At 37.8% G+C, this 17,107-nt stretch overlaps 1 protein-coding gene across 1 annotated transcript in view; it reads left to right on the top strand.

The window, feature by feature from the left end:
- The window catches only part of METTL25 (methyltransferase like 25), a 128,734-nt gene extending 116,958 nt beyond the window's left edge, over positions 1 to 11,776 (top strand). The window contains exon 13 of the transcript XR_002771636.1: positions 11,708 to 11,776. The gene's annotated coding sequence lies outside the window, so the exon portion shown is untranslated. The remainder of the gene's footprint in view (positions 1 to 11,707) is intronic.
- The last annotated feature ends 5,331 nt before the right edge of the window (positions 11,777 to 17,107 follow it).

Genomic DNA, 17,107 nt, shown 5'->3' with positions numbered 1-17,107 from the left:
GGGAGGTGGAGAGAGCACCTGGTGCTGAGGCTGGATATGGGGAGGTGGAGAGAGCATCTGGCCCTGAGGCTGGATATGGGGAGGTGGAGAGAGCATCTGGCCCTAAAGCTGGATGTGGGGAGGTAGAGAAAGCGCCTGGCCCTGAGGTTGGATATGAGGAGGTGGAAGAGCACCTGGCCCCGAGGCTGGGTATGAGAAGGTGGAGAGAGCACCTGGCCCTGAGTTGCTTCCTGGGAGCCAGAGAAGCCACTACTCATATAGTTTTCTCTTTCCACTCACCATCTGTTCACTTTAAGTCTTTGTGAACTCTATTTTTCCTCTAAATATTAGGCTTCTCTGTTGAGGGCTCTGACCTTCATCAGCCTACAGCCTTTCCAAAGGGACACAGCCATGGTTTCCAGTACTGCCTATATACTGATGATTCTCAAATCTTAATTTCTAGGCTAGATCTCTCTGCCAATTCTCCCTTAGCAACTTGAGTTCCTTACCCAACTGCCTGGTGTTGGGACCAGGAACATTTCACTAGCCCTCAAAATGAGCTTGTCTAAGATCAAACTTTCCTGTCCAACCTGTCCTTCCTCCAATACCCATTTTTGTGAAGGAAACTTTTGGCTGAAAACCTATAATAATCCTAGAAATCTCTCTCCTCCCAATCTATTTAAACATTTGTCCTGCTTTTTACATCTCTCTTCTCTCCAATCCCACTCTGCTAAGTTTAGTCCTTCTATATTGCCCATTTGGTTTCCTGGCATTGGTCTCCTAACCCTGCTTATAACTCTTCCATCTTCCATGGACATTCTAGGTTCTTCTTTTTTTTTTTTCTTTTTGCAGTTTTTGGCCGGAGCCAGTTTGAACCTGCCACCTCTGGCATATGGGGCTGGTGCCCTACCCCTTTGAGCCACAGGTGCCACCCAAGCATTCCAGGTTCTTATGGGAAATCTAAACCATTTAGAGTGGCATTCAAACCCTCCATGATACATCCACTGTCTACTTCATCAACATAATCTTTTGCTGCACTCCCACTAACCCAAGGTTTCAAATTATCCAGATTTGCTGTGACTCCCACAACATTTCAAATCATTGTCTCCATCTGTTCTTTGCTCTCCCTGATCCCTCTTCCAGGAAGGCTAACTTCCCTTTCTCATCCTGTCAACACTTTCTCATGCTGTCCTTCAATATTTATGATTCTCACCCCAAAGGAAATTACTATCTTTTTATTATGTCCCAGCTAGACTCTGTACAGATGCCTATGACAGCATCAATAGCACTTTATTGCACTTAATTTTAAAACTTTTGTATTCCTCTGTTTGACCTGGAGGGACAGAAAATATATCATTTTAAGTGTTTGTCCTATGTCTGGCAGGGAAAGCATTCAGAACATGCTTTGGAGGAAAGGAAGGAAATTAACACACTGATCTTCCATGGGAAAAATAAATTAGCCTATCCTCTGAGAGAAAAGAATAATGCTGGCTAAGTGAAGTTATGAAATTTTGTGGACATAATTTAAAATGCTCTCAAATAAAGAAAAAAGAAAAGAAAATCCCTGCCACAGAAGGCAGGAAATAACACCATCCTCTTACAAAGAGGTAACATCACCTCAATAACCAGAGGTAAAAACCCTTCAAAGGTAGGCCACCTGATGCTCATAAGGATTACTGAGTGAAGGACCCAATTCTTGAACTAAATAGAAAAATCCTCAAATATAAGAACTTTTTATCTACACATCTATCTTAGCAAGAATACTGGGCAAGGGGCAACTGGAATTTGCTCCATTTTGATACTAATAATAAAGGGAAGATTGAGCCCTTTCCAGAGGAATGGTCCCAAATGCCTGGCACACAGGAGGCCAGAAAGGCTCTGTCATGGCTGACAACATCAGTGAAGAGTCAGTTAGTCCCTAAATAGTGGAAAAGAAATTGCTGTGGGCTTGAGGAAATTCTGTGAGAACAATTTGTTTTTTTAGTTTTTGGCTTGTTTGTTTCTTTTTATTGTTTTTGTTAGAGACCCGCTCTCATAACTCCTGGCCTCAAGGGATCCTCCCAAAACCTAGGATTGCAAGTCTGAGCCACCATGCCAAGTCTTGAGAGCAATTTCAACAGGAATATTCATTAGTAATGATCTCTGGTTAGCATATAATAGATGACTTATTTAATCAGGGGTGAGAAAGGACTTCCACTGCTCTAGCATGAGCTCAAGTACTGAAGAAGAAACTGGGGCTTTGAGTTCTCACACAGACCTCCGTATCATTTGTACATAGTATTTATTTATTTATTTTTGAGACAGAGTCTCAAGCTGTCACCCTGGGTAGAGTGCAGTGGTGTCACAGCTCACAGCAACTTCAAACTCTTGCTGTAAGCAATTCTTTTGCCTCAGCACTCTAAGTAGCTGGGACTATAGGTGCCTGCCATGATGCCTGGCTATTTTTTGTTGCAGTTGTCATTGTTGGTTAGCTGGCCCAGACTGGGTTCAAACCCACCAACTTTGGTATATGTGGCTGGCACCATAACCACTGTCTATGCATGCTGACCCTGTACATGGTACTTAAGTACAATTACATATCACCCTCAAATCCAGGAGTGAAGGAAACTACTGAAACCAGGAGGCACACTGAGAGGACAGGAGGAGCACAGGCACAGCAAACAGGGGCTGCCCTGCCAGGAAGGGCTCCTTTAGCCAAGGGTTCTGCACCTCCTAACAGTTTCTGGGGAAAAGGGACTGAGAGAAAGAACTTTTGTCTACCAAAATAGAATGGTAAATGCAAGCTGAAAATTCTAGTTAAGAATGAGAATGATTTATTTTGTGATCTGAGACTTATCAAATTCATTCATCAATTTGAGTAGTTTCTGGTACAATCTTTAAAGTTTTTTAGATATAAGACTATATCGTAATCAAATGGACAGTTTAATCTTCTCTTTCTCAATTTGTATGCATTTATTTCTTTCTTTTGTCTGATTGCTCTAGCTAGGACTTCCAGTACCAAGTTGAATAGAAGTGGTGACAGAGGGCATCCTTATCTTGTTCCAGTTCATAGGGGGAATACTTTCAACATTTCTCTGTTCAGTATGTTGTTGGCTATAGATTTATCATATCTGGCTCTTATTATTTTGAGGCATATTTCTTCTATGCTTGGTGTATTGAGGAGTTTTATCTTGAAGGGGTGTTGGATTTTATCAAGTTCTTTTTTTTTTTTTTTTGCATCTCTTAAGATAATTATATGGATTTTGTTTTTAATACTGTGTATGTAGTGAGTCACATTCATTCATTTGCATGTATTGAACCATCCTTACATCTCTGGGATTAAACCTATACTATCATAGTTAATTTAGTTTGCTGGTATTTTATTAAGGATTTTTGTACCTATCTTCATGAAGGCTATTAATGACAGTCAAGCTGAGAGTCATATAAAGAACACAATACCATTTGCAGTAGCTGCAAAGGAAATAATACCCAGGAATATACTTTACCCAAGGAAGTGAAAGATCTCTATGAGGAGAACTACAAAACTCTGATGAAGGAAATCATACATGACGCAAACAAATGGAAAAACATTCTTGTTCATGGCTTGGAAGAGTCAAGATTGTTAAAATGTCCATACTGTCCAACGTGATTTACAGATTTAGTGCAATTCCCATCAAAGTTATTTTTCATATCTAGAAAAAAAATCATCCCAAGCTTCACATAGAACAACAACAACAACAAAAAGCCTGATCAAGCCAAAGCAATCCTAAGAAAAAAGAATGAATCTGGAGATATCACATTACCTGACTTCAAATTATACTGTAAGACTGTAGTTATGAAAAAACATGGAAGTATGATAGCATATAGATGAAAGGAACAGAGTAGAGAACCCAGAAATAAAACAAATAAAACCAACTGACTTTTAACAAAGCAGACAAAAATGTACTATGTACACGGGTGAAAGGATGCCTTATGAAATAAGTAATGTGGGAAAACAGGAGAGCCTTATGCAGAGGAATGAAACTAGATATGCATCTCTCACTATATGTAAAAGTTAACTCAAGGTGGATTAAGGACTTAAATGTAAGACCTAAAACTATAAAAATCTAGAAAGAAATTTAGGGAAAAAAACTCTTCTGGTCATTGGCATAAGCAAAGAATTTATGAGTAAGACCTCAAAAGCAAATAGAGCGAGAGTGAAAATAAATAGATAGGATTTAGTGATGCTTTAAAAAAGCTTCTGCAGAGCAAAGGAAATAATCCACAGAGTAAATAGACAGCCCACAGAATGGGAGAACGTATTTGAAACTATACATCTGACAAAGGGCTAATTTCCCAAATCTACAAAGAACTCAAATTAATTAGAAAGAAAAAGAGAAATAATGCCATCCAAAAACTGGGCAAAAGACATGAACATATTTTATTCCAAAAAATATAGACATATGACCAATAAACACATTTAAAAGGGCTTAATGTCACTCCTTATCAAAGGAATGCAAATTATTATTAATTTTTTTTTGAGACAGAGTCTCACTATGTCACCCTTGGTAGAGTGCTGTGTCATCACAGCTCACAGCAACCTCAAACTCTTGGGCTTAAGCGATTCTCTTGCCTCAGCCTCCCAGGTAGCTGGGACTACAGGTGCCCGCCACAGTGCCTGGCTATTTTGTGTTGCAACTGTCATTGTTGTCTAGTTGGCCCAGGCAGAGTTCGAACCTGCCACACTCAGTGTTTGTGGTTGGCTCTGTAACCACTGTGCTACAATCACCGAGCCAAGGAATGCCAATCAAATCCATGGTGAGATACCACCTTACACATGTCATAATGGCTATAATTACAAAGTCAAAACAATAGATGTTGACACAAATGCAAAGAAAAGGAACTCTTAAAAGCTGTTGGTGGGAATGTAAACTAGTACAACCACTATGGACGACCATGTGGAAATTTCTCAAAGAACTATTAATAAAAGGAGACCTACCATTCAATACAGAAATCCCCCTACCAGGCATCTACCCAAAGGAAAACAAGTCATTTTATCAAAAAGATACTTGCACCTAAATGTTCATCGCCACCCAATTCACAATTGCAAAGATGGAACCAGCCTAAGTGCCCATCAACTGATGAGTGGATAAAGAAAATGTTTCATAGACATTCAAAATTAAATATATATATTTAGTATTCAAACCTGAAGCATTGAAGGTATATATACACTCACACATACATATATGCCATGGAGTACTATTCGGCCATAAAAAGGAATGAAATAATGTCTTTTGCAGCAACTTGGAAGGAACTTGAGATCATTAACTTCAGTCAAATATTTCAGGAATGGAAAAAGAAATATCATATGTTCTCACTTGTAACTGGAAACTTACTGAGGGGTATACATGTGTAGTCACATAGTGGCGTAATGGACATTGAAGACTAAGGATGTGAGGAGTCAGTGTGTACCTATCAGGTACAATGTGTACTATTCTGATGTCAGGTACACTCAAAGCCCTGATTTCAGCATTATACAAAATAAAGACAATTATATTACCCACTACAGTTTTTGAAATAAGAAAAGAGGTATAGGAATGAGCTTTGGCTTCTACATTTTGAGAAGAATCTCTTCTTTGACTTCTCTTGCAGGAGCTGGGGCCAGGCAATGCATAATTTCCCCCTTGGTCATTCTTCTGCACCTGGGCTCTAGACACAGAGTTGAGTTTGGACTTGCACATGCTTCTTTTGTGTGAAATAGTCCCTTCCATCTCTACTTAATGCCTTCCTATTCTCCAGGTTTCCAAACGCATGTCATTTTCTATGCAAAGCATTTCCTGTTATGCTGCCCACACCTTCACCATCACCCAAGAGAGGTATAAGAATATCATTTGGACCACTCACATCTGTGCTCATTAGAGCACAAACAGTATAGTGTGTACTTAAATACCTACCTGTGATGTTGGACCTAACTTCCTCATAGGCAGGGACTGTCTGATTCATCTCTGAATATTCAGGTTTTGGCATGGAGTGTTTTTCACTGTCATATGTTCAACTAAGCTTTGTTGAACCAAGCAGTATAGGATAAAATAAGGCAAAGCTGGTTATAGTTTAGTATTCAAAACTGAAGCATTAAAGGCATTTTAATATGCCTCCTGGGTTGAGGACATCCTAAGCAGTAGGTATGGGAAGTGGGAAGACAGGTGGCAAAGCTAAGCCATTTCTGTGCCATTGGCCCTTCAGACAGTCTGAGAGTGTCTTTGGATCTCTTCTCAAACAATGTTTTAAATAAACAGTACAACATGTAATATGACAAACTAAAATACTTCTAGAAGAAAAATAGAAAATCTTTGTAAACTCCAGTTTAGAAAATATTTATCAGGGCACAAAAAGCACAACCCATAAATGACAAATTATACTTCATTAAAATTATAAACTCTTCAAAAGACATGGTTAAGAAGAAGAAAAGGCAGGACACAGATGAGTTTTTTTTTTTTTAAGCTGCAAAGAACACATCTGAAAAGAAAGGCAAAGATTTTAATAAACATGTCACCAAAGAAGATATACACAAATGGCCAATAAATGCATGGGAAAAGATTCAATATCTGTAGTCATCAGGACAAATACAAATTAAAAACACAGGAGATATCTTTATGTATCCAATAGAATGGCTAAAATTAAAGAATTGATAACACTAATTATTGGAAACAAAGTAAAACAATTTGAGTAGTAATATGTTGCTGATGAGAATGCCAATGATAGACTTATTTTGCAGAATAATCTGTCAGATTTATTTTATTTATTCTTTGATTTTTAATTCTTTATTAAATCATAACAGTGTACATTAAGGCATTTATGAGATACAATGTGATGATCTGATATGTAATATGGAATGCTTACATCTAACTGATCAGCATAACCATCTCCTCGCTTACTTATTTGTTGTGGTAAAACATTCATACTCTATTTTTTATAGTTGAGAGAAGTATCATTGCATTGATACATTGTAGCATTAGGTTAGGTCCTCCCAAATACTCTCCCTCCTCCTGACCTCCCAGAGTAGAAAAACTTGAGTAGTAAGATGTTGCTGATGGGAATGCCAATGACATACTTATTTTGGAGAATAATCTGTCAGATTTTCATAAAGTTAAACATATATTTACCATATGACCCAGCAATTGCACTCACAGATATTTATGCAAGGAGAAAGAAACCGTATGTCCACACAGCAAATGTTAATAGATGTTGTTATTCACAGTATCCAAAAGTCCATCAACAGAATGGATAGAAACATCCTGGCATCTTTACACAATGGAATACTTCTGAGCCACAAAACTCAGAATAAACTACTGACACATGCAACAAAAGGGGGAATGTCAAGTGTTACATTTAGTGGGGAGGTTCAGTAAGTCAGGCACCATGGACTACACGTTATATGGTTATATGGTTCCATTTATGTGACATTCTAGAAAAGTCAAAACTATAGAAAAAGCAAACAGGTTACATGTTGCCTGCAGACTGGAAGGAAGGAAAAAAGCAACCAAAAATTGTCTAAAAATGGGAAGGAGGCAACTTTATGGGGTGATGTAAATGTCCCAGATTTTAATTAGAATGGTGTACACACAACTTGTATGTTTGTTAAAATCTGTTCACCTGTACACTTAAAAGGGATAAAAATTATTGCATGAAAATTATATCTCAATAAAGCCTTGCTTTAAAAGTAATCTCTAAGTTTTATCAGAGAGAAATTACGAGTGATTTTTTAAATGATGGAATTGTCCTTTTAGAGAATTCAAATGCAGGATTCTCCCCCACACACATACACACACCCAAAGGAAAGGCATTCATGCATACTCTAAATACAGAGAGGAACAGATGCATTGGCTCAGCTTCTTACTGAGTTTGTGTGCTATTTGGAAATTGGATTGCCTTGACAAATTACTTGCTAGCCAGAAAAAGCATTAAGGGATTATTTGTTCACTGTGATTTCAAATTTTTCCCTAATGAGAAAATCATTTGAAATAAAAGTGTATAGCCAAAGTAGTTCTTCTTGGGAAGATATTACTTCATGCATAGACATGTCAGAAACAATATAAGCATGAAAGGAAATACAGTATACTTCAATTTTCAATTTTTTTACTTAATGTGTTATATATAACAGCACCAAACAATTTCAATCCTAAATAGCACATATTTCAGAATTCCCTTTAAGTCCTTGTCTTCTTAAAGACTTGAACTCATATGGGAATGTGGGTGACTTCACTCTGCAGGTTGAATCTTTTCTTCTTAGTCGACTTTAATACCTATATTAATGTGAACTATTTGAAGACAATACTAGACTTTATTGCTTTTTTGACTTGTTTATGTGCTCTAACATTTTCCTACTGCATTATGGCATATTTTGCTTAAATAGTACTCTCTATATTTCCAGAATTTCTTTGCAAATAAGTGATATTTCTGATAATAATGCAAAAAAGCTTTAAAATATTCATAAAGGCAATTTCTTTCATTTATTTGTTAATAGAACATTAACATTATCAGCCTTATCCAAAATAATTCTGTCCTCATCCACAGTTCACAGGCTGAATAACCACTGCTTATTTTTAAATGGATTCCTCTGTAACTATTGAATTAAATGAACTGATTTTACTGTTAGGTCTTTTCAAAGTATTGCCATAACACCAGTTGTTTTAATGAACTGGTGGTAAGTAATTTAGATTTTTGTTATGGTTTATGTGTGTGTGTGTGAGAGAGAGAGAAAGACCAAATCACTACAAAATTAGCATATATTTTTCAATTTTTCCTTAGATACAATTGAGCTGTAAGTAATTGTTTTCTCTCTTTACATGAAGTCTGTTCTTTGTATATCTAAATCTGCTGATGTCCAGTACACTAGCAACTAGCCACATATTATTTAAATTAATTAAAATTAAAAATAAAAAATTCATGGGTTGATGGGCACTTAGGTTGCTTCCATGACTTGGCAATTATGAATTGAGCTGCAACCCATGAATAGATCAACAAACTGTGGTGTATGTATACCATGGAATATTATTATTCAGCCATTTAAAAAGATGTAGACTTTATTACATCTTTTACATTTACCTTGATGGAGTTGAAATACATTCTTCTTAGTAAAGTATCACAAGAATGGAAAAATAAATATTCAATGTACCCCATACTAATATGAAATCAATATATAAACAACTACATGCTCATAAGAACAATAAATCACTAATATAGTGCCGTTTCGGGGGTAGAGGGAAGCGGGGGGCGGGGGGGTGTAGGCAGAAGGAGGGAGGGCAGGAGGTGAGACCTCACCTAATGGGCACATTGTGAGGGTGCATAACACGCCCCCTGGGGGAGGGGCTCCTCTACAAATGGAACTTTACCCTGGAAGTGAGAAGAATGTAACCTAAAAATTGTACCCTCATATTAATTTGAAAAAATAAAAAATATTCTCAAAAAAAAATAAAAATAAGAAATTCAGTATCCATCACACTGGATGGATCTCATTGGCTCAGTAGCCACATGCGGTTATCCCAGCGGTCGGCACAGACAAACCACATTTCCATCACTACAGCAGTCCGTTGGACAGTGCTGGTCACTCCACAGTCAGAAAACTTCTCAAAGTGTTGGATAATAAGTATCTTAGAATTTGGGGAGGCGGGTGAATGGGTGGAGGGAGTGTGATTCGAGGGATCACCTCTATGGTTTATCTTACAAGGGTACAAGTGACTGTTTCTCAAAATAGAATATAAATGTCTTAACAAATAACTAAGAAAATGACATGAAGGCTGTGTTAACCAGTTTGATGAAAATATTTCAAATTGTATGTGAAAGCACCACACTGTACCCCATGAGTGCATTAATGTACACAGTCGTCATTTAATAAAAAAAGAAAAAAAAAAAGAATTTATGGGCCAACAGGCAAAACTGAGGGTTTTATTTTAATACTGACATAACCATTTGAAAAAAAAAAATACATTCATTTACATATTAGGGGGGAAAAACACCTTCTTAACTTGAGGTTCTGTAAAAAGCAGGCAGTGGACTGGCTGTGAGCCATACTTGCCTCCTCCTGGTGCAAGTCTTCAGTCCTTCATTCATTAAGCACAGTTTTATTGAGCACCTCTTTGTTTAAAGCACTGGGATAAATATTAAGTACAGTGTCATGAGCAAGGAATGCAGCCCAAGCTCTCTTGGAGTTCAAAAAATAACAGAAAAGGCATCATGTCAACAATTATATAATTACTCAATTATTATGATTAACAAATTCAGTTAATGAGATAGATGGGTTGATGTGAAAGGAATTAACAAAGGATCTTAAGCCAGCCTAAAAAGTAACTTGATTCTAAAAGTCATTTGCAACTAAGTTTTTTAAATGTGGCAAGTACTATTTAATGTAGACTTTCTAGCTGACTAGATGAAAAAGTGCTGTAAATGTTAATGAACTTAGATAACATTTCTAAATGGATTTGTGATCAAATGATCCCTTATATACCATCTATTCTGCAGTGGGAAACAGTTGTACATCTAATTTTAAAAATTATGCTTAGAAAAATAACATTTACTGATACTTAGAATTTTTTTTTTTCTTGATGGTGTGTATGTTTTTTTTTTTTATTGTTTGGGATTCATTGAGGGTACAAAGATTAGGCTGCACTGATTGCATTTGTTAGGTAAAGTCCCTCTTATAATTGTGTCCTGCCCCCAAGAGGTGTGCCATAACCATGACCCCAACCCCCTTCCACTTCCCCTCTCCCTGCTCCCTCCTATTTTTCTCTACATAGCATCTTTCGTAGGAGTAAAAGTGTGTAAATTGTTTCTTTGTAACCAGAAACACTTATCACAGATTACTCTGTAAATGACCTTATTTTTCTATTAATTATTTGTGTCAAAATTCATATTGAGGTCCTTATTAAGTAAAATATTGTGATGTGCACAAAACCAGTGAATGCTGATGGATGTTTTTGGAACACATGACTTATTTTTACTTACAAGAACTCAGTGTATATAATCAGCAAGGCAAAGCAAAATGAGAAAATAAATGCTATGCTCCGTTCCCCTATAATGGCAATGTTCCTCAAGATTATATTTGATTTTTCTGAGGCCTTTGTTGCATGTTGCCATTTGTTTAAATGTTGCATTTTTATTGTTGATATCAAAAATGTTATATAGATCTAAGTATTTGATCACTGGACATGTAGGAGAGAGACTTGAGTGAGTGTATGTTCTACATGGAGCATGCACCCTCCATGACAAATAGGCCGAATTGACGTTGGTTAGCAAACCCCCAACTGATAAACATGTCTAATTATCCAATAAGAGGAGGATGAAATAAATGGGATGAAATCAAGGGAATGAAACATTTCCCAAGGTTATGGCATTGAATTTTAATTCTTCAGTTTCACTAAAATGACAAGCCCCAAAGTAAACCCTTCTGCTGGCATACATTGTTCTTCCTGGGTGACAAATTAAGTGTTCTAAGAAATTAAAATTCAACATTTCTTTCATGTCTTCTTAGAACAATGAATGTTGGAAAAACGCCAAGAATATTGGTGCTTAAAACTGAATTTAAAAATTAACAACTGAATCCATCAAAAAAAAAAGGATCCACTTCTGAATCACTAGCTGCAGGCCTCCTTTCCTGACTATCTCATTTGCACAATTCATACTGTTGTTCTGTAATGATTCAGCTTTTTAATATACAAATTAAAAATTCTGATTCCTTTGAGGCAAATGTGCTCAATTCATCTTTATTTCACAGGGTCGATAACCTTCCATAGTAACAAATCTTGATGTCGTCTGGAGTGGAGTCATAGGGGTGTTGACAACTGGCATACACACAAACTGTAGATGGGTTCATGCTGTGCTTCCTCCAGCCAAGGGACCCTTCAGTCTCCAAGAAGGGGTGAGTCTCTCACTCATACGGCACCATTATCACTGACTCGGAAGTGTTCTTCTAACTGTTCCCATTTGCTGGGAGTTTGACATAGGAATTAGTGTTGGTACGGAGGTGGAGGAGAGACACAGCCTGCTACTGGGGTCCTAGGAGGTGATGATATTGAAGAATTAGGCTGTCTGGGACACAGTCTTCCCTTTGTTTCTGTATGGACACTGTATCAGCTAAGTCAGTATACCATGTTTCCCAAAAAATAAGATCTACCCAAAAAATAAGCCCTAGTAGGATTTCTATGCATTTGTTAAATATAAGCCCTACCCCAATAATAAGACCTAGTGATATGCTGCATAGCCATGCCATGCATTTCAGTGTGGAGTGGTAAGGAAGACTGGAATACCTTTTATCTTCCACAGCTCCTTTCTTTGAGCCGTTCCCACTAGTGCGGGTGTGTGTGTGGTAACCACGGTCACAGGCATCCTATTGCACACTTGGCGAACAGCTAGGGGAAAGGAGTTCAGGCATCACTAGCACCAGCCCCACCAACAAGGTCAGCTCCCCCTGTCAGGTTCCAGGAGAAGAGGACTTAACTGTATTTGAATAAATGTAGATTGTTGTATTATACTTAACAAAAATAAGACATCCCCTGAAAATAAGCCCTAGTGTGTATTCTTGAGAAAAAATAAATATAAGACAGTGTCTTATTTTCGGGGGAACATGGTATGCTAAACATAGTTCTTGAGGTCTCACCATATCAAAACATTATTTGACACGAGTTTCTACTTGCATTTCAAATATTCCACCATTATCTTCTGTCACTTATATTTTCATTCAGTTTTCCTACCAATTACACCAGCTCCACAGGAAATCTAAAAGGTTTGCTGGGATTTCTTTTTTCCAGAAGCTCTCTGCATGGGTCAAAATAAATTCTCAGGCCCTAGGGAAAATGATGATCAAAAATTGCCAGCTTATTTCAGAGTGGTTCTTTGCTTGGAATTTTTGTTCATAGTATTTCCTACTCTCTGATATCTTCATAAAATGTATTCTTCATAAAATATATGAGGGGTGCAGTTTATTTAACTTTTTGTAGTTGTTGTAATGAGAATGTTGGCCTGTTGTGGACCTGCTTCTGCCCAGTAACAGACCTACTAATTTTCAGACATAAGTCTTCTGTATAACTCATCAAAGCCTCTGTTTTATACAGCAAAGGAGAACCTGTCACATTGTATTCTTTTTGGTGAAAAAACAGAACTAAATATAAGGTTGTGTTTTATGGATTTTGGAAACAAACTAATGATTTTTATTGATATATACTGGAAGATAACACAGAGGCACAAAAGTTTTTTTAAAAATCAAAAGCCCACGGCAAAAGTTGAACGTTGGCTACTTGTAAACTATCTTTTTTGAACCCACTACTAAGGAAAGTAATTCTTACAATGTATATATCTCACAATGTATCTATTTACATTCTTGTTTTTACAGAACTATTTGAATGCATTTTATCACCAAATTATTTACAAACTTCCCACCCTCCTTTCTTTTAAAATTTGAGCATCAGGACTATTTATTGAGGAAAAGTTCTAAGTTTTCTGACTAGACACCCCCACTGTCCACCTAACACACACACACAAGCTCTGCACAATGGCACTTAATGGCACGTGGGTTTTATCAGCCTGATCTATTCTACTGGATGCTTTGAAAGCACAGAGTAATACGCAGAAACTGTTTTGTGGTTTCTAAATATGCTTCTTATTTTGGGATAATTCCAGATTTATAGAAAAGTAGCAAAAACAGAGTTCCTGTATACCTCTACTCCAGCCTCCCGCAGTGTCTCATCTCACGTTCCCTCAGTGCATTTGTCAAAACTAAGAAAGCAACACCAGTACGTTCCATTAACTTAACTCCAGACATTATTTGGATTTCAGTAATTTCCTCTGTCTTTTTTCTAGAATCAAGAACACCATGCTATATTTAGTGGTTTGCGATTTTTTTAAAAAATTGATGTTTTGTAAAGTTCCACATCTCTTAATTTCAATGTCCTCTTTGTACTTCTATAAAAGCATTCTGAGTATTGCTCTTGAGTGCCCAAGTAGCATGTTTTTTCACACGCTGAACTTCCAGGCAGGTCTCTGAAGACAAGTCGACCCTTATTTATGACACTATATATTAAAGTAACTAAAAATATTCAAAATAATGCTTACTTTGTGCAGAGTCCACGAACTCTAACCAGAGCACATAAATGTCACATTTGAGCAATAAATTTTGATTAGTTTTGAAATTCCATTTAAGATGCTATTTTTTCTGAATATTCATGGAAAGTATTTTAAAATATTGTTTCCTATGGGATCTGAAAGTTCTTTAGGTAGATTTTTAGCAAATGTTTGAATAATTTAAATACTATTTCAGATTGTCAGGATGATGAATGTTTTTTAATTGTTTTTTTACAGTGATTTATCGCTGGAGTTTACAGTCCTTCAAACATTATTTTTTTCACTTCCACTAAACAATTACAATTTCTGTTTTCTTTCCTTTTCCTTGTTATGTGCTCTGCTCTGAAGCATTTTTAAATTAAAAAAAAAGAGATCTCTTATTCTAGGGACATTAGTGAATGTGCATGAGGAATTGTATTCAATGAAATAAACATTATATGGTTGAGGATTAAATGAGGGAATAGATTATTGTTCCATTAAAAATACCGAGATACGGCTCGGCGCCTGTGGCTCAAGCAGCTAAGGCTCCAGCCGCATACACCTGAGCTGGTGGGTTCAAATCCAGCCCAGGCCCACCAAACAATGATGGCTGCAACCAGAAAATAGCCAGGCATTGTGGCAGGTGCCTGTAGTCCCAGCTGCTTGGGAGGCAGAGGCAGGAGAATTGCTTGAGCCCAGGAGTTGGAGGTTGCTGTGAGCTGTGATGCCACAGCACTCTACCCAGAGCGACAGTTTGAGGCTCTGTCTCAAAAAAAAAGATATTCCTGGAAAAGCTATGAAAATACGCTTTAAGTTATTAAAGAAAAAGCATCATCAATGCCGCCGGTCCTGGTACAGATTATCTATTGTAATATAAAGCTGACAAGTATGAGGAGGATCTTAGCCTTGATCATACTATCTTCCAGGAAGGATGTCAACGCCTGAAAGTAACTTTGTAACTCTCATGGCTGAAGGTGACTGAAATGATTGGCACCAGTTGCAGGGGGCAGCCATGATTCCAATTCTCTAGGCCTACAGAGCCATATGGAAAAGTTTGGAATTATAATGATTTGGCCTAAAGAGAAAATTGCTAAAGCATGGGTCACATACTGTTGGCCTGCAGTCTCATTTTGTTTGGCCCAGACAGCGATTTTCTTCGTTTACTTTAACATTTGAATTAATTGCTGAATTCTCAAGTATTGGGAGATCACACTCCAAATACTATGCGTTAAAACTGGCCTGTTTTCTACATATCGACAGCAAGGAAGAGATGGGAGATCACACTCCAAATACTACGCGTTAAAACCGGCCTGTTTTCTACATATCGACGGCAAAGAAGCGATGGCCAGGAGGCCCTTCTTCCTTGGGGCATGCCCCCCCTGCTGCCCACAGTACCCCCCACACCAGATGGTCTCCTCGCCTGGCAGTACCAGTTATCATCACCCCTTGAAAGGGGTGAAACAGCAGCTGTTTTCTTATGGTAAGGAAACCCCTGTTTCCACAGTGCTATTGGAGGAACTGTGTCATTTGATAGGGTCATGCTCTTCACTCAGTGATGTTCTTCATGGGCCCTGAAGATATTTGACCTGTGACCACATGCGATAAGATGATGTAATATGCATCAGAGAGCACTTTCCTCCTAACTCCTGATGTTCAATTGGAATTGAGATAAAATTTTTACCATTTGATCACTTTTACCTTATTGCTCATGGTAATGCCAGTAGTTGTGAGCACACGCTCTGCAGCTAGTCTCTGTTCAAATTCCTTATCCTCACTTAAAATTATACTCACACTTATGCTGCTTATAATTATGTGACCTTGGGCAAGTTATTGTAACCTGGCTATGTCTCAGTTTGCTCAACCATAGAAGAAGGATAAAGATAACATCTACATCATAGAGTTGTTGTGGGGGTCACACTGGAAATAGTGTCTGGTACGTGCCGTGTGCCGTGTGAATGTCAGCTGACTGTGCTAGTGCGTCATTTCTCTTATGTCACCTCATGTCACCTCCTAATTTGTAAGTGACTGGTAAAAGGAAACTTGTCCAAATGGTTTCTGACCGTCGCCCACTTTTGCACCTCCCCAGTCTGTGTCCGCTTTAGGGTCTGGCAGTGTATTTGCTTATTGAAGGGGGCAAATAACTTGGGTGAATACCCTTTAGAAATACCCTCAGAAATTCAGGACCGGGATGTTAGAGATCACCTGGTCCAGGAGTTGGCGCACGTTTTCTGTAAATCACCAGGCTATCACGATTTGGGCTTTGCAGCCGTATGGTCTCTGGGCAACTACTCAGCTCTGCTGGTTCCGTACACTATATGCGATGAAGGGGTGTGGCCGCAGTCCAGTAACACTTTATTATAGGCCCTGGAATTTGAACTGCATATAATTTTCACATGTCATTAAATATTATTCTTCTTTTGATTTTTTTTTCAACCATTTAAAAATACAAAAACCATACTTGACTCTGGGCCATAAAAAACAGGTGGAGGGTTTCCCCCAGGAATTCCACTTATGAATTTTAAATTGAAGGTGAAGCTACCTGGGCCCTGCTCCTAACCCACTGAATAAAAATCTCCAGATGGTGGGACAAAGAAATCCGTACTGTGACATGCACGCGATTCCCCGCAATGTACCCCTAGAACCACACTCTCGGAAACCACCCAGGGTCTGCAGCGAGCCTAGAGACTCCCTGGTCCTTTTCACAGATCTAGAGACTATTTGTGACATTTGAGCGTGACAAGAGCTACATCACAGAAGTGAAGACAATCACGTTTGACCACAATTACTTAAATTTCCTCTTCACACTCTTTTATTTTAGTATTAAAATTTCCTGTCAACAAAATTTCTTGTCTAGAATTTAAAGGATGTAATAGCAATGAAACTGCCCCAGAATAACTGCACATTAGAGAAATCTTATTTCATCTTTTGTCAACAGAAGAATATACACATGTTTACTGGCACATTGTTTGTGGTGACAAAAAAATAAAATAAAATCCTAAAAGAACTTAAATGTTCTTTACGTTGAAGAACCGAAAAGATCATATTGGCACTGCATGTATCGCCATGGAGAAGGGACACC

The sequence above is a fragment of the Otolemur garnettii genome, unplaced genomic scaffold (assembly GCF_000181295.1).
Source record: "Otolemur garnettii isolate 467f Iridium unplaced genomic scaffold, OtoGar3 scaffold00007, whole genome shotgun sequence".
Taxonomy (NCBI): Eukaryota; Metazoa; Chordata; class Mammalia; order Primates; family Galagidae; genus Otolemur; species Otolemur garnettii.
Note: the sequence above shows the minus strand (reverse complement) of the source record. Positions and strands in the feature narration are given on the sequence as shown.